This window comes from Somniosus microcephalus, chromosome 6, assembly GCF_052327205.1.
Source record: "Somniosus microcephalus isolate GS21.2 chromosome 6, FLI_Smic_1.0, whole genome shotgun sequence".
In the NCBI taxonomy this organism is placed as follows: Eukaryota; Metazoa; Chordata; class Chondrichthyes; order Squaliformes; family Somniosidae; genus Somniosus; species Somniosus microcephalus.
Window position 1 is genome coordinate 179,804,636 of NC_140992.1, and position 21,287 is coordinate 179,825,922.

Sequence of the window (21,287 nt, forward strand, 5' to 3'; positions counted from 1 at the left end):
CTTGTCTAGATCATTAATATATATTGTGAATAGCTGGGGCCCAAGGACTGATCCCTGCGGTACTCCACTAGTCACTGCTTGCCACTCAGAAAAAGACCTGTTTATTCCAACTCTTTGCTTTCTATCTGCCAACCAGTTCTCTATCCAAGTCAATACCTTGCCGCCAATCCCATGTGCCTTAACTTTACACGCTAATCTCTTATGTGGGACCTTATCAAAAGCCTTCTGAAAGTCCAAATACACCACATCCACTGGTTCTCCCTTATCTATTTTACCAGTTACATCCTCAAAAAATTCCAGTAGATTAGTCAAGCACGATTTACCTTTTGTAAATCCATGTTGACTTTGTCCGATCCTACCACTGTTTTCCAAGTGCTCTGCTATTACATCTTTTATAATGGACTCTAGCATTTTCCCCACTACCGATGTCAGGCTTACCGGTCTGTAATTCCCCATTTTCTCTCTACCACCTTTTTTGAATAGTGGGGTAACATTAGATACCCTCCAATCCATGGGTACTGTTCCAGATTCCATCGAATGCTGGAAGATGATCAGCAAAGCATCAACTATTTCTAGGGCCACTTCCTTAAGTACCCTAGGATGTAGATTATCAGGCCCTGGGGATTTATCAGCCTTCAATCCCATCCCTAACACCATTTCCCTACAAATACTGATTTCTTTCAGTTCCTCCCTTTCATCAGACCCTATGTTCCCTGACATCTCTGGGAAGTTATTTGTGTCCTCCTTTGTGAAGACAGAACCAAAATATGTATTTAATTGGTCTGCCATTTCTTTGTTCCCCATTATAAATTCCCCTGATTCTGACTGCAAGGGACCTATGCTTGACTTCACCAATCTTTTTCTCTTCACCTATCTATAAAAGCTTTTACAGTCAGTTTTTATGTTCCCTGCAAGCTTACTCTCATATTCTATTTTCCCTTTCTTAATTAATCCCTTTGTCCTCCTTTTTTGAATCCTAAACTGCTCCCAATCCTCAGGTTTACTGCTTTTTCTGGCCAATTTATATGTCCTCTCCTTGGATCTTATGCTATCCCTAATTTCCCTTGTTAGCCACGGTTGAGTCACCTTTTTTGTTTTATTTTTATGCCAAACTGGGATGAACAAATTCTGTAGTTCATCCATGTGGTCTTTGAATGTTTGCCATTGCCTATCCACCATCAACCCTTTGAGTGACATTCCCCAATCAATCCTACCCAACTCGCACCTCACACCATCGTAGTCTCCTTTATTTAAATTTAGGACCCTAGGCCTAGAAATTCAGTTGGTTGCGCCAGCCGTTAGCGCCTTAAGAGAAGTGAATTTCGGGCGCTATGCGTGTAGCGTCCGGGCGCAGCGCGATTTGCGCCTCGCCCCAAATTAAGTACACATTTAGCGCCGGCGCAAAGTTTAGCGCGTGCTCACCTGCGCGCGCAGAAAATGACGTCATATCCTCGTGCAACGCCCTTTGCGCGCCCCGATCCAGAACTTCAGTGGGACCGCCCCATTGTGCGGCCGGCGGCCCGCACGCTTGTTTAGTGGAACGCAACAGAGCCGACGCGGGACCCGGGGAGCGTAAATTAAAGGGCACTTACCCTGCACTATAAAGGGCAGCCATTTTGCAGCAAACACTCTTGTGCAACGGATTTCTGGAGAGAGACCAAGGAAGACAGCTTTCTGGTTTGGGCCCACACTAGCTCAGGTATTTTTGGCTTCAGGCCAGAGCGTTGCAAGTGGCCTCTTGTATATTTGACTGTTTGGCAGCATATTATGGGGGCTGCATGGGGTGCCAACGCTGAGTTTCAGCGTCATGTCCGTAGGGCTCGCAGACGCGGTGTGAGAGGGGCAGCCCTGGCTAGACGCAGAGGGGGCAACAGGCGTCGGCAACATAGGCCTTACCCAGTCAGGGCATACCGCCAGCAGCGCACCTACCTCAACATGAGTGGCGCGAGGTGTGTAAAAAGGCTGAGATTCCGAAAGGAGGTGGTTGCAGAGATCTGCCATCTGCTTCGCAGAGATCTGCATCCAAAGCTCAGGAGCAGGACGTCTCTGTCGGTGGAGGCGAAGGTGACGGTGGCCTTGAACTTCTATGCCACCGGCTCCTTCCAATCCGCTGCTGGGGACATAGCTAACATATCCCAGTTCGCCGTGCATTGCTGCATCCGCCAGGTGACCGATGCCCTTTTCAGAAGGAGACGCCAATTCATCTCCTTCCCCATGGCCCTGGAGAGGCAGCATCAGCGTGCACTGGGATTTGCAAGATTCGCGGCCTTCCCCTTGGTGCAGGGCGCCATTGACTGTACGCATGTGGCTTTGCGGGCACCTGTGGAGCATGCCGAGGAGTACCGCAACCAGAAGGGCTACCATTCCCTCAATGTGCAGCTGGTGTGTGACCACAAGCAGTGCATCCTAGCTGTCAATGCCCGCTTTCCAGGCAGCAGCCACGATGCCTTTATCCTGCGGCAGACAACTGTGCGTGACATGTTCGAGGCACAGCCTCCCCCAAGAGGATGGCTTCTCGGGGACAAAGGCTATCCTTTGTGTACCTGGCTCATGACCCCGCTCCGCGCGCCCAGGACCCCTGCTGAAGAGGCATACAACGAGAGTCATCAAGCGAGCAGGAACATAATCGAACAAACAATTGGCGTCCTCAAGCAGCGGTTCCGCTGCCTGGATCGTTCCGGCGGATCTCTGCAGTATTCCCCGGACTGAGTGTCCCAATTTGTCGTTGTTTGCTGCATGCTGCACAACCTGGCTCTCCGCAGGACTCAGGCACTGCCACCTCACGTTGGACCACCACCTCAGGAGGAGGAGCAGGAGGAGCATGAGGAGGAGGAGCAGGAGGAGGAGGAGTACCATCCCAGGAGGGAGCGAGAAGGTCCAAGGGCCGTCCGTCGGCGGCTTATTGAACGTCACTTCTATGCCCCCTGTCAGGGAATGCCTTGTGGCCATGTAGGAACATGAACGCAGCCGCTCCGCAAGCCCTCAGCCGGCGAAGGCAACAAACACTTACAGCAACAAACATGGACACTCTCTGAATAAAGAGAAATCTTTATTTTAGACCAATGAAACCCCTTCACACATGAAACCCAGAAACATTAAACGGCCCCAAAAAACAGTACATCAAATGACTCACTCCCACAACCTGGGGAGGAATAACTGAACATTTGTTCAAAAATGGCCTTCATCCTCGGCCTTAACCCAAAAAACATCCCCAGAAACAAAACAACCATGGCCAAAAGAAACATAGGCATTGCCATATAAAATAACACTTGGCCACACCGTCTACTTCTTGGGCCGCGAGGGCGAGACCTTGTTGAGCCTTTTGGGGCCCCTGCCCGGCCTGCTGCTCCTCCGCAAGCTCTGCCCAGTGGCTGCTGCGAGGCTGGGGAAAGGCTCCTGAGGGTTAGATGTCCTTCCGGCAGATGCCCTTGGGGGGCGGCCTAGACGGGGTTTGCCCCTTGAGGGTCCGGCTGGTGATTGGCGCAGCTGTGCCTGGCCAACATCATTCGCAGCCGCTTGCCGTTGAGGCGCCACTGGGGGAGTGGCGGTGACGGATGGAGGAATGTGTGCAATCTGGTGGATGGTCGGCCCTGGCTGGTGATGTGCCACTCTGGCACTCGCACGGGCCCGCACTGCAGCATGCGCACCAATCTGCCGAAGGGCAGCCCGCTGTGCTGCTGCAGCGCGGCGGGTGTCCCGGCGATGCCTGGCTGACGCAGCGCGTGTGGCAGCAGTCAGTGCCCCTGTTGCCCTGGTCTGCGACCGCAACAGAGCAGCCACTGTCTGGACGGCATCACTGATCAGCCGGCCACTCGCAGCATGTGAGGCCCCGAACTCGCACACACTACTAGCCAGGGACTCGATGGCCTCAGGCATCCGTGCCACTACCCCCATCAGCTCGGTGTGCCGGCGATCCGAATCCTGGGCCATTTGATCGAGGTGGCGCACCTCCTCTGAGTTGAAGGTGGCCGGACTGGAGTCCGGACTCTCCCGCTGGGGAGCAGGGGGCAGAGCTGGCCGACCCTTGCCACGTTGCCGGCGGCGACTGGGCCCAGCAACTGCACTCCCCTCCGATCCTTACCCCCTCTGGGGGGAAGGCCGCGGACCAACCACAGCCCTCCTGGGTTGCTGGATGCCACTGGTCCCAGCAGCTCCACTCCCCTCCGACACTTCCTCCAGGCTCTCCTCCAGGGAAGACGTGTCCACTACTTCGGCATCTGCAGCCGCACCTGACTGCTGCCCTGATGGTCCGCCTTCCTGTTCCTCCTCCTCCTCCTCCTCGGAGGGGCTGTCACTGGCAGCTTCAGGGAGCTCCTCGTCACCAGCTGAAAGCAGGAAGGCACAAGAGTAGCTTTAGAGTGAGGAGAGGGTGTCAGCGAGGGAGGCATGACTGGTGGCATTCAGTGCATTGGTCGGACAATGGCAAAGGAGGTAGATCGGATGCGCAAGTGCGACGAGAGAGGTCCAAAAGGTGATGTCCATACCATTGTGGCCCAGAAGAGGGTCGGCATCTCCACAGGCGATGGGCCCAATCACCCGGGGTCCCATGAGGCGACTCACGCGCTCCTCCAGGGGGAGTGAGCTCCTGGATCTGGAGGCGGCCTCCCCCGGTCTGCTCCTGGTGCCTTCGGTTGTTGGCAAGTTTTGCCTGCAAGAGAAAGGACGGCCTGTAAGTACGGTGTGTAGCCCTGATGTGGTGTGCACTGCCTCCCATGGTGGAATAGCTTGGCCAGTGTGTAGCCCTGATGTGGTGTGCGCTGCCTCCCATGGTGGAATAGCTTGGCCAGTGTGTAGCCCTGATGTGGTGTGCGCTGCCTCCCATGGTGGAATAGCTTGGCCAGTGTGTAGCCCTGATGTGGTGTGCACTGCCTCCCATGGTGTAAAGTGCAGAATGTGCAATTGATGTTCATGACTGTCCCATAGCTGCTGGCTGAGGGCTGGCCATTAGGGCTTTCAGGTCCCTTTGCCCATCATGTCAGGTGTACATGCAAGGATGAGGAGGAGACTGGAAAGGGTACTCACCCTGACAATCCTGGTCAGGTCATTAAACTTCTTCCGGCATTGGACATTGTCCCTGGGGGCATCGCCGGTGGCCGACACCCAGCGGGCGACCTCCCTCCAGGCTTTCCTATAGACGCTGGTTGGAGGCTTCCTGCCAGTGTCCGGGAACAAGATGTGCTGTCTCTTCTCCAAGGCCCTCACCATCACCTTCAAGTCATGGGCTGAGAAGCGCAGGGCACGCTCACGGGCCTTCTGTACCGTTGCCATGGCTCCTTCTGATCACCAGCAGTGTTCAGGCCTAGCTGGAAGGCTGCAGTGTGCAGGCCGTTGCAGCAGAGCAAGTCGACCCTTCCCCCTTTAAGAGCTGGCCGGCGCCACGGTGTCTGCTGTCAATCAAGAAATGACCGCACCTGCGCTGCGCCCGGCCTCGGCGCTATCCCTCTGCACCGCCGGCTTAGCGCCTAAAGATAGGCGTGCAACGCCAGTTTTAGCGCTCAAGCAACCTCTTAGGGCGAAGCTACTGAATATCGGCGAAGTGCCATCGACTTTGCGCCGGGCGCAAACTTTAGCACCCGCCCAACTTCACCGCCCCAAAAGTGGCTATACTGAATTTCTAGGCCCTAGTCTCTGATTCGACTACTTCATTCTCCATCTTAATGAAGAATTCGATCATATTATGATCGCTCCGACCCAAGGGGCCTCGTACAACAAGATTGCTAATTAATCCTTTTTCGTTACATAATACCCAGTCTAAGATGGCCTGATCTCTGGTTGGTTCCTCGACATATTGGTCCAGGAAACCATCCCTTAAACACTCCAGGAATTCCTCCTCCACAGTATTGTTACTAATTTGGTTAGCCCAATCTATATGTAGATTAAAGTCACCCATGATGACTGCTGTGCCCTTATTGCACGCTTCTCTAATTTCCCTTTTAATGCCGTCCCCAACCTCCGCATTGCTGTTTGGAGGTCTATATACCACTCCCATATGCCCCATGGTATTTCTCAGTTCTACCCATACAGGTTCCATATCATCAGAGCTAATATCCTTCCTTACAATTGTGTTAATGCCTTCTTTAACCAGCAATGCTACCCCACCTCCCTTGCCTATCTTTCCTGAATATTGAATACCCCTGGATGTTGAGTTCCCAGCCTTGGCCACCCTGGAGCCATGTTTCCGTAATCACAATCAAATCATATTTGTTTACCTCTATTTGCGCTGCTAATTCATCCACCTTATTATGAATGTTCCTCGCATTAAGACACAAAGCCTTCAGGCCTGTTTTTTTAACGCTCTTCCACCTATTAGAATTATTATTTACTGTGGCCATGTTTGATTTAAACCGTTGATTTCCCTGACTGCCACTTTTGTTTTTCTCCTTCCTATCTTTTGCTTTTATCCTTGTTTCCCTTTCCTCTGTCCCCTTGCTCAGGTTCCCAACCCCCTGCCACTTTAGCCTAAACCCTCCCCCAGAGCACTAGCAAACACTCCCCTTAGGACATCGGTCCCGGCCCTGCCCAGGTGCAAACCATCCGGTTTGAACTGGTCCCACCTCTCCCAGAACCGGTTCCAATGTCCCAGGAATTTGAATCCCTCCCCCTTGCACCATTCTTCTAGCCACATATTCATCTGAAATATCCTTCTATTTCTACTCTGACTAGCATGTGGCACTGGTAGGAATCCCGAGATTACTACCTTTGAGGTCCTATTTTTTATTTACCTCCTAACTCCCTATATTCCGCTTTTAGGACCTCATCTCGCTTTTTACCTATATCGTTGGTACCTATATGTACCATGACAACTGGCTGTTCACCCTCCCCTTCCAAGATGTTCTGCAGCCGCTCTGAGACATCCTTGACCCTTGCACCAGGGAGGCAACACACCATCCTGGAGTCTCGTTTGCGGCCGCAGAAACGCCTATCTATTCCCCTTACAATAGAATCCCCTATTACTATAGCTCTCCCCCTCTTTTCCCTCCCGTCCTGTGCAGCAGAGCCACCCCTGGTGCCAGGAAGTTGGCTGCTGCTGCCTTCCTCTGGTAAGCCATTCCCCCCAACAGTACTCAAAGTGGTGTATCTGTTTGAGAGGGGGATGTCCACAGGGGACCCCTGCACTACCTGCCTGTGCCTGGTACTCTGTCTGTTGGTCACCCATTCCCTTTCTGCCTGTCCAACCTTTGCCTGCGGTGTGACCAACTGATCCGACACTGTCTACTCTCCCCTGCTGGTCAGGTAGTCATTCTGGCCGGGTCTCGGGCAGGATTCTGCACTGTTATATTTAAATAAAGCTCTGCCGTTAAGATCGGGAGGTGCCCAGCCTTGCCAGGTTCCTCACCTGCTCCGCACCCTTCCCGCCTCCTTGTTAATATCGGGGCCAATGTCACTGGGCCATGCGTTCAGCGAGTCAATGTTTAAAAACTGAAGAGAGTCCCTCAGAACCTCCATTCATAAATATCCACAATTACTTGGAAACAGAAGCATGGGCATATAATAGCGTAGGAAATTGGTGTCAGATAATAATAAGTTCACACCCAATGATTATTCGCCATTTATGACTCAGGGAACATTGAACATAGAGTAGGAGGTCTCCACTCCATGGTCTTGAAGTCGCAGTGGAAAGTAATCATTAATCTGCGGACATTTCTGCAAAAATAACTGTCAGGAAGGATCTGTTGCCAGATTTCTGTACCCACCAATCAGGGCAGATTGTATTGCACACTGAATTGGAGCAGAGGTTGTTCTCTGAGGACTATAATTGAGAAGCTATGTTTCCTATCAGGATGAAACTCAATGAAAAATAACATTGAACAATTTGGGAGCAGCTCTTCCAATGGTTTACTCATGGGTGAGAGCAGTGTGTGGCGCAGTGCTGGGGCTCGGGTTCGATTCTCCATCTGTGCTGAGTGAGCAGACCTCAGTCTGGACAGTAGGTGTAATGTTCAAATTGGCATCAGCACCGCTAGTTTAACAAAGTTTAAGAAATAAAAGAATAAAAGCCAAGGTTCCCGCTCCTCACTTTCTAACAGTGACTCCTGCTGGAAAGTACACGTGTGGACAGGGGTTGGCCTCAGGTACGGAGCCTGCTGACACTTACTGCTCACCTGACACATGAAACATCCATTTCGGTAATGAGGGGCCATCTGATCGAGGTGTTTATAATGTTAAAAGGATTCGATAGGGTAAATATAAAGAAACTATTTCCTCTGATTAAGAATGAGGGGGACATAACGTTAAGGTTAGAGCTAGGTCATTTAGAGTCATAGAGTCATAGAGTCATAGAGTTTTACAGCACAGAAAGAGGCCCTTCGGCCCATCGTGTCTGCGCCGCCCATCCATCCCTGTCCAGTCTAATCCCAATTTCCAGCATTTGGTCCATAGCCTTGTATGCAATGGCATTTCAAGTGCTCATCCAAATGCTTCTTGAATGTTGTGAGGGTTCCTGCCTCCACCACCCTTTCAGGCATTGAGTTCCACATTCCAACCACCCTCTGGGTGAAAAAGTTCCTCCTCAAATCCCCTCTAAATCTCCTGCCCCTTACCCTGAATCTATGCCCCCTTGTTATTGACCCCCCCACTAAGGGGAAAAGTTCCTCTTTATCTACCCTATCTATGCCCCTCATTATTTTGTACACCTCAATCAGGTCCCCCCTCAGCCTTCTCTGCTCCAAGGAAAACAACTCCAGCCTGTCCAGCCTCTCTTCATAGCTGAGGCGCTCCATCCCAGGTAACATCCTGGTGAATCTTCTCTGCACCCTCTCCAAAGCAATCACATCCTTCCTATAGTGAGGCGACCAGAACTGCACACAGTACTCCAGCTGTGGCCTCACCAGCGTTTTGTACAGTTCCATCATAACCTCCCTGCTCTTATATTCTATGCCTCGGCTAATGAAGGCAAGTATCCCATATGCCTTTTTAACCACCTTATCTACCTGCTCCGCTGCCTTCAGGGATCTATGTACATGTACACCAAGGTCCCTCTGACCCTCTGTACTTCCTAGGGTCCTACCACTCATTGTGTATGCCCTTGCCTTATTTGTCCGTCCAAAATGCATCACCTCGCACTTTTCAGGGTTAAATTCCATTTGCCACTTTTCCGCCCATCTGACCAACCCGTTAATATCGTCCTGTAGCTGGAGGCTTTCCTCCTCGCAATTTACCACCCCACCAATTTTCGTGTCATCTGCGAACTTACTGATCATACCTTTTACATTCTCATCCAAATCATTTATGTAGATCACAAACAATAAGGGACCCAGCACCGATCCCTGAGGTACCCCACTGGACACAGGCTTCCAGTCACAAAGGCAACCTTCGACCATCACCCTCTGCCTCCTGCCACTCAGCCAGTTTAGGATCCAACGTGCCAAGGCACCCTGGATCCCATGGGCTCTTACCTTCTTGACCAGTCTCCTATGCGGGACTTTGTCAAAAGCTTTACTGAAGTCCATGTAAACCACATCCACAGCATTTCCCTCATCCACCCCACTAGTCACCCCCTCGAAAAATTCGATCAGATTTGTTAGACATGATTTACCCTTGACAAAGCCATGCTGACTATCCCCGATTAATCCTTGCCTCTCCAAGTGGAGATTAATTTTGTCCCTCAGAATTTTTTCCAATAATTTCCCCACCACAGATGTTAGACTCACTGGCCTGTAATTCCCTGGTTTATCCCTGCTACCCTTCTTGAATAATGGTACTACGTTAGCTGTTCTCCAGTCCTCTGGTACATCCCCTGTGGCCAGAGAGGTTCTGAAAATTAGTGTCAGAGCCCCTGCAATCTCCTCCCTTGCCTCCCACAGCAGCCTGGGATACATCTCGTCCGGGCCTGGGGATTTATCCACTTTTTGGCCCGCTAAAACCACTAGCACCTCCTCCCTCTCGATGCTAATATGTTCGAGTATGTCACAGTCCCCTTGCCCGATTTCTATGTCTGCATCGTCTTTCTCCATAGTGAACACAGATGCAAAAAATTCATTTAAAACCCCGCCTACATCCTCTGGCTCTACACACAGATTGCCACTTTGGTCCCTAATGGGCCCTACCCTTTCCCTGGTTATCCTCTTGCCCTTAATATACTTATAAAACATCTTAGGATTTTCCTTTATTTTGCTCGCCAGTGTTATTTCATGGCCCCTCCTCGCCCTCCTAATTTCTTTTTTAAGTATGCCCCTGCACTTTTTATACTCCTCTAGGGCTTCTTCTGTCTTTAGTCTTTTGTAACTGCCAAAAGCCCCCCTTTTATTTCTAATGCATTTTTGTATATCCCTTGTCATCCAAGGTTCCCTTTGCTTGTTGGTCCCACCCTTGACCTTTACAGGAACATGTTGGCGTTGTACTCTCTCTATTTCCCTTCTGAAAGTCTCCCACTGTTTTGATGTGGATTTTCCTATAAGCAGCTGCTCCCAGTCCACTTTGGCCAGATCCTGCCTTATCATATTAAAATCGGCCTTCCCCCAATTTAGAACCCTTATTTCCGGGCCGTCTTTGTCTTTTTCCATGACCACCTTAAATCTCACCGAATTATGGTCACTGTCGCCAAAATGCTCTCCTACTGACACTTCCACCACTTGCCCGGCTACATTCCCCAGAATTAGGTCCAGTATCGCCCCCTCTCTTGTAGGACTTTCTACATGTTGGCTCAAAAAGCTCTCCTGGATGCACTTTAAGAATTCTGCACCCTCTAAGCCTTTCACACTCTGACTGTCCCAATTTATATTGGGGAAGTTGAAATCCCCCACTATTATTACCCTATTATTTTCGCACTTCTCTGAGATTTGCCTACATATCTGTTCCTCTATCTCCCCCTGACTGTTTGGGGGCCTATAGTACACTCCCAGCAAAGTGCTTGCCCCCTTTTTGTTTTTAAGTTCTACCCATATGGCCTCATTAGAGGAACCCGCTAATATATCATCCCTCCTTACAGCAGTAATTGACTCCTTAATTAATATTGCAACACCCCCTCCCCTTTTACACCCCCCTCTGTCTCGCCTGAAGATTCTATACCCCGGAATATTGAGCTGCCAGTCCTGACCCTCCCTCAACCATGTCTCCGTGATAGCAACAATATCGTACTCCCATGTGTACAACAACAACTTCAGTTCATCCACCTTATTTGCAAGACTCCTTGCATTAAAATAAATGCCTTCCAGCCCTGCCATATTCTCTTTTGCCTTCACATATTTGCTCTGCCTTCCCAGCTGACTTGTTTTTCCCTCTGTATTTGGCCGTAAATCACCCCCTACTATAGCTCCACTCTGTACCCCAACCCCCTGCCAAGTTAGTTTAAACCCTCCCCAGCAGTGCTTTTCATACAAAGGGTAGTGGAAATCTGGAATTGAATTTATTTGAAGACCAGGACCTCAAACCCGGCACCAAGCTCATGGTCTATAGAGCAGCAGTGATACCCGCCCTGCTGTATGCCTCAGAGACATGGACCACGTACAGCAGGCACCTCAATGCACTGAAGAGGTGCCACCAATGCTGCCTCCGCAAGATCCTGCAAATCCATTGGCAGGATAGGCGCACCAACGTCAGTGTTCTCGCTCAGGCCAACATCCCCAGCATCGAAGCTTTGACCACGTTTGATCAGCTCCGATGGACGGGCCACATTGTCCGCATGCCCAATACGAGATTCCCAAAACAAGCGTTCTACTCGGAGCTCTGACACGGCAAGAGAGCCCCAGGTGGGCAGAGGAAACGCTTCAAGGACACCCTCAAAGCCTCCTTGAAAAAGTGCAACATCCTCTCCGACACCTGGGAATCCCTGGACCAAGACTGCGTAAAGTGGTGGAGAAGCATCCGGGAAGGCGCCGAACACCTCGAGTCTCTTCGCCGGGAGCAAGTGGAAGCCAAGCGCAAGCAGCGCAAGGAACGCACGTCAACCCAAGCACTCCACCCACCCGCCCCTTCAACCAATGTCTGCCCCGGTACCTGTGACAGAGACTGTAGGTCCCGCATTGGACGCACCATGTCACCTGAGAACTTATTTTTAATGTGGAAGCAAGTCACCCTCGGTCCCGAGGGACTGCCTAAGAAGAAATATTATGGCCAGGATACCATGGATAACTCCCCTGCTCTTCTTCAAATAGTGCCGTGGGATCGTTCAAGTCCACCTGAGAGAGCAGCTGGGGCCTCGGTTTAACGTCTCATCCGAAAGACGGCCCTGCTGTCTGGAATTTGTACTCAAGTCTCTGGAGTGGGACTTGAATCCAAAACCTTCTGACTCGGAGGCAAGAGTGAGCCATGGTTGACATCCATCACAGGACTATGTATCTGCAGTAGCGAGTGAGGGCAGGGCTGTGCTCTCCCTGGTTAAAAGGCTTTGCTGGTGCTCGCACTCTGAGCTCAGATGTGAAGAATGGCCACGTGGGAGAGGTATCAGAGGGTCGTGGCTACTTCTGAAATAAAACCCCAGCACAAGGAGAACAGAGAAAAAAAGAAATCATCAAATCCCCCACCATCAAAACTCCTTGGTACGTTTTATTATCGACTTGAACCTCGTTACTGAGCCACTGTTTTGCAGTCCTCCCGAGGCTCTATTCCTTGGTGAGTTTATCTTTTAAATTAAGCTATTCAATTCCACCCCCACCCCCTTCTGACAGCAGAAGAGCTGAAATGAGCATTCAACCTGCAACCTTCTCCTGCCTCCTTGGTCTCTTTAATGACAGTTCATTAAACGCTAACACCTTCTTCCAAAGGAACCAGTAATTGGGTAGTTATCTCCTGCATTCCCTGGGGAACATGACCAAACGATTGAGCAATGCTTCAACCGCCAGTCCCCTTGCAATTCTCAAGATATGGCTTTCGTATTCTATAGCAGGAGGCTGCACATTCCTCGTCTAAAAAGAAATAGATTTTTGACAGAGAATAAGTAATCAATCCATGGGTTATAGTGACTTTCTAACTAGGTATGAGGTCTTCTACTGGGTATTTAACTTAAAGAAAGACTTTCATTTATACAGTGCTTTATCGCATCTCTCAGAAATGTCTGACAGGTCTTTGCATGAAATGAATCTAGGTGCAGTCGCTGTAGGCAAATGTGGCAGTCATTTTACACACTGCAAGTTCCCACACAGAACAATGAGATAAACGACCAGCTAATCTGTTTTTTTGGTGGTATTAGTTGAGGGAAAGATGTTGGCCAGGACACTGGGGAAAATTCACTGCTCTTTGTCAAATAGAGCCAGGGGAGCTTAAACAGCCACCTGAACTGGCAGAATTGGGGGACAGGGCCTCAGATTAACACCTCAATTTCCCCCCCCCACTCCCCATACTACTGTACTTGGGCAGACTGTGTGTGTGTGCGTGTGGGGGATGGGGACAGGGAAGAGAATTCCAGGACAGACAAACAAAAAAAAATTAGAAGCATCATTGGGGCTTCCCCAATGGCTGTTTGGGCAATGACTGCCATAAGGGACCGATACATATCAGAAGGACTCCAGTTCGAGACATTCAGTGTGTACTGAATGTCTCTGATCTCAGCCAGCGTGGTATTTGCGGGTGCTGCTACTAGCCTCAGCAACCTTGGGCAAAGGAGGAGGAAACAGTTCCTTAATGGAATGACTCCTAATGAAAAGTGTACATGTGTAGAGAGTGGGTAAGGATGGGATGTGATTGTGATGCCCTCCGTGACAGAGCAGCATCGCTATGTAGGCTCACACACCAAGGGTGGTCACATCCCTTGGGTGAGGTGTCAGAGGGGTGCCAGTCTGTATAGAATTGTACCCAGCACATTTAAGAACAGAGGGGAAAACATTACACAGGGGGAATAAAGTCCACTGCATTTATTTGAAAAGGTTAAACTATACATTATCCACTAAAATAGTTGATATAAAGAAAGTCCTACACCCCGTTTAATACTGTAAGTGGCGGAGCTTCCTCAATAATGTGCAATGCATCTGTACGACTTCTTCTCTGGCTGAAAAGGTGACTGCTGCTTTGCCAAGGAAGATCTAGCTGAACGCATCCCTGTTTGGCCTGGCCCGGAATTGGTGTCCTTGGGATTCTTTGTAGGCTCTGCTGTTGCTTACTGAAGCTTTCCAGTGTTTCCTCAGCCTACTTCCAAAACATGCTCTTGGTGAACAAACAGAGCTCCTTTGGCTGTTTCTGTGAAGCAGGGCAAAACTCTGAGATTTCGGAGCCGTAAGTGACGTGATGTGTCACGTCTTGAACATTCGTGGAGGACTGTTGCAGTAAATTCACTGCCTGGCCAGGGTCATCCACACTGGCCCACACATCGTTCCTCATAAAAGCCAGAATCAAGCAGAAGTTACCATAACCTGGCTGAGCCACATCCTCACAGACTTCACCTTGCATGTTAGGAAACCCTCCACGCCCAAAGCATTCCCTACGAGTGAAGCTTCTTACTCCATTGCATCTGAGCTACTTAAATTCCTCGTCGGGAGGAACTGGAGCTTTGACCTGTCATGGGGACTTGTGTATTTAGTCTGCACATGATATTCGGTCAGGGACTGCATAAACAAAACTCTTCAGAAGGTTGGGAGACACACTGCAGCCATCGTAAAGAAAGAACTTACTCAGGACGTCCCATCGTGCTTTACAGCCAATGAAGTACTTTGGAAGTGTAGTCACTGTTGAAATGTAGGAAATGCAGCAGCCAATCTGTGCACAGAAAGCTCCCACTAATAGCAATGAGATAATGACCAGATAATCTGCTTTAATGATGTTCTTCGAATAGTGTCAAATCTATCCCAAAACCAACATCACTAAAAGATTGTGATCATTATCACATTGTTGTTTGTGGGAGCTTGCTGTGCACAAATTGGCTGCCACGTTTCCTACATTACAAAAGTGACTACACTTCAAAAGTACTTTATTGGCTGTGAAGGCTTTGGGATGTCTTGAGGTCGTGGAAAGGCGGCTGTATAAATGCAAGTCTTTCTTTCACAGCAGCTGAAAATCCCACCCACCCAAGGCCTGGGTGAAATTTTGAACTCAAGTCCCAGGTTTTAAATGGGTACGTTTTTTGATCTTGTTCAGAGTGTTTTACTTGTTTGTTATGTTCTGACCGTTACTTTTAACTAGATCTATGCAGGAAAATAGCAGCCAAAAGCAACGTGGAAAAAAAATTGAAGAATTTAATTGCTCGGTTTCCGGATAGTTTTTTTTTGTCCCTCTTGCTACTTTTAGTTCACACGTAACGTAACATTTTGATAACGTAAAATGTAAAAGGGTGAATGGTGTCAATCAATTGATTCTTTTGCCCTGAGACACGAGATACTTTGGAGGAGCAATGCCCTCAAGTGTGACACTTCAAGTAGGCTAGGCTTTCAGGGGTGACAAGTTGGACGAATGATTTTTCATGGTAGAGCTGGACAGATGCTCCCCAGTAGAAAGCTGGTAATTCCTATTTGCATGCAGAGGTTGAATGAATAAAGAAAGACGTTACTTGCCCCAGCACTGCTACCCCTCATTTTGACAAATTCCCTCACTAAAATTAATTCACACGCCATCATTACCTGTTACCTGTTGCTAATGATGTCAACAGAAACCACCAGTTCAGTTGACAATTAAATTATCAGTTGTAGAGAAACTGTAACATGAAACATTGACTACAAATTTCCACCAGAATCAAGTCAGCTGAAAAATAAACCAGAAGAACACAGCTACCAGCACGAATCATTTCACAATCGATGAAACAATTACTTTAATGGATTGGACACTTGCACAAGCTGGAGACTGAAAATCTGAAACTAACCAGACTGCACTGATTCACAGGCAGGAATTGTTAAGAGGGTGGTTTGGGACATGTTTTATGTTAAAGGTGCTATATAAATGCACGTTGTCACATCAATAAAACACATAAGTAAAGGATTATGCGCACCAGGTGTTGGAATGAAGCCATAGCTTTAGTCTGTATGGAGGTGCCTTACATTCCTAACCCTAAGCAATGTAGGATGAAGCGTCAAGGCCTGCAATATAGAATGGTGTAGAGATGCCGGTGTTGGACTGGGGTGGACAAATGTAAGAAGTCACACAACACCAGGTTATAGTCCAACAGTTTTAATTGAAATCACAAGCTTTCGGAGCACTGCTCCTTCGTCAGGTGAAGTGGAGAGATGCATAAAGACACAGCTTATATAGTCAGAGAATAATGCCAGATGATTACAGGTAATCTTTCTAACTGCCATTTATCACACCTCGGCAGAGAGATAGTCACAGCAATCAAAGGTGTGAATGGTGTCCAAACAGGTTAGTCAGGAAAACATTACATCAAAGAACAATGAGGTGGGGTCACAAGGGGTCAAATGTTGCAGATGCTGGGGTCTGTATGAAAAACAAAAAACAGACAAAGAAACATTTTTTTTGCTGGAAATCACAGCAGGTCTGGCCGCATCTGTGTAGAGAGAACAAGCCAACAACGACTCGAGTCTGGGTGACACTACATCAGGTGGGGTTACATGTAGCGTGACATGAACCCAAGATCCCGGTTGAGGCCGTCCTCATGAGTGCGGAACTTGGCTATCAGTTTCTGCTCTACGATTTTGCGTTGTCGTGTGTCTCGAAGGCCGCCTTGGAGAATGCTTACCCGAAGATCGGAGGCTGAATGTCCTTGACTGCTGAAGTGTTCCCCGACTGGGAGGGAACACTCCTGCCTGGCGATTGTTGCGCGGTGTCCGTTCATCTGTTGTTGCAGTGTCTGCATGGTCTCGCCGATGTACCATGCTCCGGGGCATCCTTTCCTGCAACGTATGAGGTAGACAACGTTGACCGAGTCACATGAGTATGTACCATGCACCTGGTGGGTGGTGTCATCACGTGTGATGATGGTATCTGTGTTGATGATCTGGCATGTCTTGCAGAGGTTGCCGTGGCAGGGTTATGTGGTGTCGTGGTCGCTGTTCTCCTGAAAGCTGGGTAATTTGCTGTGAACGATGGTCTGTTTGAGGTTAGGCGGCTGTTTGAAGGTGAGTAGTGGAGGCGTGGGGATGGCCTGAGCGAGGTGTTTGTCGTCATCGATGACATGTTGAAGGCTGCGAAGAACATGGCGTAGTTTCTCCGCTCCGGGGAAGTACTGGACGACGAAGGGTACTCTGTTGGTTGTGTCCCGTGTTTGTCTTCTGAGGAGGTCTATGCGATTTTTTGCTGTGGCCCGTCGGAACTGTCGATCGATGAGTCGAGCGTCATATCCCGTTCTTACGAGGGCGTCTTTCAGCGTCTGTAGGTGTCCATCGCGTTCCTCCTCGTCTGAGCAGATCCTGTGTATTCGCAGGGCTTGTCCATAGGGGATGGCTTCTTTAACGTGGTTAGGGTGGAAGCTGGAGAAGTGGAGCATCCTGAGGTTGTCCGTGGGCTTGCGGTAGAGTGAAGTGCTGAGGTGTCCGTCTTTGATGGAGATTCATGTGTCCAAGAATGAAACCAATTCTGAGGAGTAGTCCATGGTGAGTTTAATGGTGGGATGGAACTTGTTGATGTTATCGTGTAGTCTTTTCAGTGATTCTTCGCCGTGGGTCCATAGGAAGAAAATGTCGTCGATGTATCTGGTGTATAGCGTTGGTTGGATGTCCTGTGCAGTGAAGAAGTCTTGCTCGAACTTGTGCATGAAGATGTTGGCGTATTGGGGTGCGAATTTGGTCTCCACGGCTGTTCCGTGTGTTTGGGTAAAGAACTGGTTGTAGAAGGTGAAGACATTGTGGTCAAGGATGAAGCGGATGAGTTGTAGGATGGCGTCTGGAGATTGGCTGTTGTTGGTGTTGAGTACTGAGGCTGTCGCAGCGATGCCATCATCGTGGGGGATACTGGTGTAGAGTGCCGAGACGTCCATCGTGGTGAGGAGTGTTCCTGGTTCAACTGGTCCGTGGGTGCTAAGTTTCTGTAAGAAGTCTGTAGTGTCGCGACAAAAGCTGGGGGTTCCCAGTACGATGGGTTTCAGGATGCCAGTTCCATCCCACCATCAAACTCACCATGGACTACTCCTCAGAATCGGTTTCATTCTTGGACACACGAATCTCCATCAAAGACGGACACCTCAGCACTTCACTCTACCGCAAGCCCACGGGCAACCTCAGGATGCTCCACTTCTCCAGCTTCCACCCTAACCACATTAAAGAAGCCATCCCCTATGGACAAGCCCTGCGAATACACAGGATCTGCTCAGACGAGGAGGAACGCGATGGACACCTACAGATGCTGAAAGACGCCCTTGTAAGAACGGGATATGATGCTCGACTCGTCGATCGACAGTTCCGACAGGCCACAGCAAAAAATCGCATACACCTCCTCAGAAGACAAACACGGGACACAACCAACAGAGTACCCTTCGTCGTCCAGTACTTCCCCGGAGCGGAGAAACTACGCCATGTTCTTCGCAGCCTTCAACATATCATCGATGACGACAAACACCTCGCTAAGGCCATCCCCACGCCTCCACTACTCGCCTTCAAACAGCCGCCTAACCTCAAACAGACCATCGTTCGCAGCAAATTACCCAGCTTTCAGGAGAACAGCGACCACGACACCACACAACCCTGCCACGGCAACCTCTGCAAGACATGCCAGATCATCAACACAGATACCATCATCACACGTGATGACACCACCCACCAGGTGCATGGTACATACTCATGTGACTCGGTCAACGTTGTCTACCTCATACGTTGCAGGAAAGGATGCCCCGGAGCATGGTACATCGGCGAGACCATGCAGACAATGCGACAATGGATGAACGGACACCGTGTAACAATCGCCAGGCAGGAGTGTTCCCTCCCAGTCAGGGAACACTTCAGCAGTCAAGGACATTCAGCCTCCGATCTTCGGGTAAGCATTCTCCAAGGCAGCCTTCGAGACACACGACAACGCAAAATCGTAGAGCAGAAACTGATAGCCAAGTTCCGCACTCATGAGGACGGCCTCAACCGGGATCTTGGGTTCATGTCACGCTACATGTAACCCCACCTGACGTAGGGTCACCCAGACTCGAGTCGTCGTTGGCTTGTTCTCTCTACACAGATGCGGCCAGACCTGCTGTGATTTCCAGCAAAAAAAATGTTTTTTTGTCTGTTTTTTGTTTTTCATACAGACCCCAGCATCTGCAACATTTGATCCCTTGTGACCCCACCTCATTGTTCTTTGATGTAATGTTTTCCTGACTAACCTGTTTGGACACCATTCACACCTTTGATTTCTGTGACTATCTCTCTGCCGAGGTGTGATAAATGGCAGTTAGAAAGATTACCTGTAATCATCTGGCATTATTCTCTGACTATATAAGCTGTGTCTTTATGCATCTCTCCACTTCACCTGACGAAGGAGCAGCGCTCCGAAAGCTTGTGATTTCAAATAAAACTGTTGGACTATAACCTGGTGTGTGACTTCTTACATTTGCAATATTGAAGGAAGAAAGACTTGTATTTCTATAGCGCCTTTCACAACCTCAAGACATCTCAAAGCACTTTACAGCCAGTGAAGTACTTTTGAAGTGTAGTCACTGTTGTAATGTAAGAAACGCGGCAGCCAAATTTGCACACAGCAAGGTCCCACAAAAAGCAATGTGATAATGACCAGATAATCTGTTTTTAGTGATGTCGGGTGAGGGGCGAATATTGATCAGAACACTGGGGAGAACGCCCCTGCTCTTCTTCGAAGTAGTGCTGTAGGATCTTTTGCGTCCACCTGAAAGGGCAGACGAGGCCTCGGTTTAACGCCTGATCTGGAACGACATCTCCGACAGTGCAGCACTCCCTCAGTACTCCACTGAAGTGTCAGCCGAACAAGGTTGGCGAGATTCGGAAAGACATTGAGGTCAATCAAGCAGGTGCTCAGCTGACTGCCAAGCTTGAGATTTAAAAGTGTGTAAACTGAGGGAGCGAGGAGAGACTGAGGGAAGTAAGGAGTCCTCTAGTTTTGAGTTCCTAGGCAGGAGCGCTGTTTGCCCTGGAGGGCTCCATGCAAAGGTTCAGTTTGAGGGGCCCCCACATTTTACTAGAAAATGATACTAAATACATACCTACTTAATCTGGTGTCAAACTCACACGCGTACGACCATAAATAAAAGTGTATGCAAGCGGTAATATATAAATAGTTGAGTAATAGTTTAAGATCATTGACAAAAAAATCAAGGGGGAAATTAGGAGAAGTCTTTTTACACAGCGAGTTGTTGTGATCAGGAATGCACTGCCTGAAAGGGTGGTGGAAGCAGATTCAATAGGAACTTTCAAAAGCAAATTGGATAAATACTTGAAAAGGAAACATTTGCAGGGCTATGGGGAAAGAGCGGGGAAGAAGGACTAATTGGAGAGCTCTTTCAAAGAGCTGGCACAGACAGGATGGGCCGAATGGACTCCTTCTGTGTTGTACGATTTTATGAAACAATGAGGGATCAGCTTCTACTAATTGCATAGGTCCTTTCACTGGATCTACTCGGGGCCCTGTGCAGCGCTGCTCCTGTTCCTAGAAAACAGTGAGTTAGAGTAGGAGGCAGTGCAGTGAGATTAAATTTCAACAGTGAGGACTTTAGGGATGGGGGAAGTGTCAGCGTGATGGTGCATTTGGAATTTAGAAGGAACAAGAGAGGAGAATTCAGAACAGCACCGGCTGCTCGTCATATGATTACAGAGAATTACTGCACAGAAACAGGCCTTTCGGCCCACCTGGTCTGTGCCGGTGTTTATGCTCCACACAAGCCTCCTCTCACCTTACTTCATCTCACCCTATCAACATATCCTTCTATTCCTTTCTCCCTCATGTACTTATCTAGCTTTGCCATAAATGCATCTATTGTATTCGTTTAACCTAATTTAATTTAAAGCAGATATTATCTCATCCCCCTCCATTTTACAGTGTTTATAAATGACTGCACATGGGGAGAAATGCCTTGCTACCTACTGTTAAGTGTTGTCACGTGGAATGTTTTTCAAGCTGTCCTGCTAAGAAACCACAGGGAAATTGAACTGAACTGAACTTCCAGTGGTAATGAAGTGGAGTAGACAGGTGAGGGGGCAAACAGTGGGACAGCTGGTATTAAGTCAATGAATGAAGGCATCTAAAAGGGGAGGAATTGTTGTGTATGTACCTTTAAGAGAATAACTGGTCTCAGACTGCAGTACCGGCAGTGACCACCCCTGTATAAAAGGCGCTAGCGAGCCTCTGTTTGTTAGTTTTCACTATTGACTTCCACCAGTAAAGACTTGTTTGTTTTCACTCCTGCTGGTCCGTGTCTCAATCATTCACGGACTTAACACTGGCGACGAGTAAGAAATGAACTTACCTGCAACTCGGCAGCACCTCAGACGACGTTGTTGAAGGTCGAAGCCAGAAGAAAGAAA

At 49.0% G+C, this 21,287-nt stretch overlaps 1 protein-coding gene across 1 annotated transcript in view; it reads right to left on the bottom strand.

The window, feature by feature from the left end:
* Nucleotides 1-21,287, bottom strand: part of LOC147116230 (RNA-binding Raly-like protein) — a 1,022,237-nt gene that overhangs the window by 681,716 nt on the left and 319,234 nt on the right. The gene's annotated exons all lie outside the window — the stretch shown is intronic.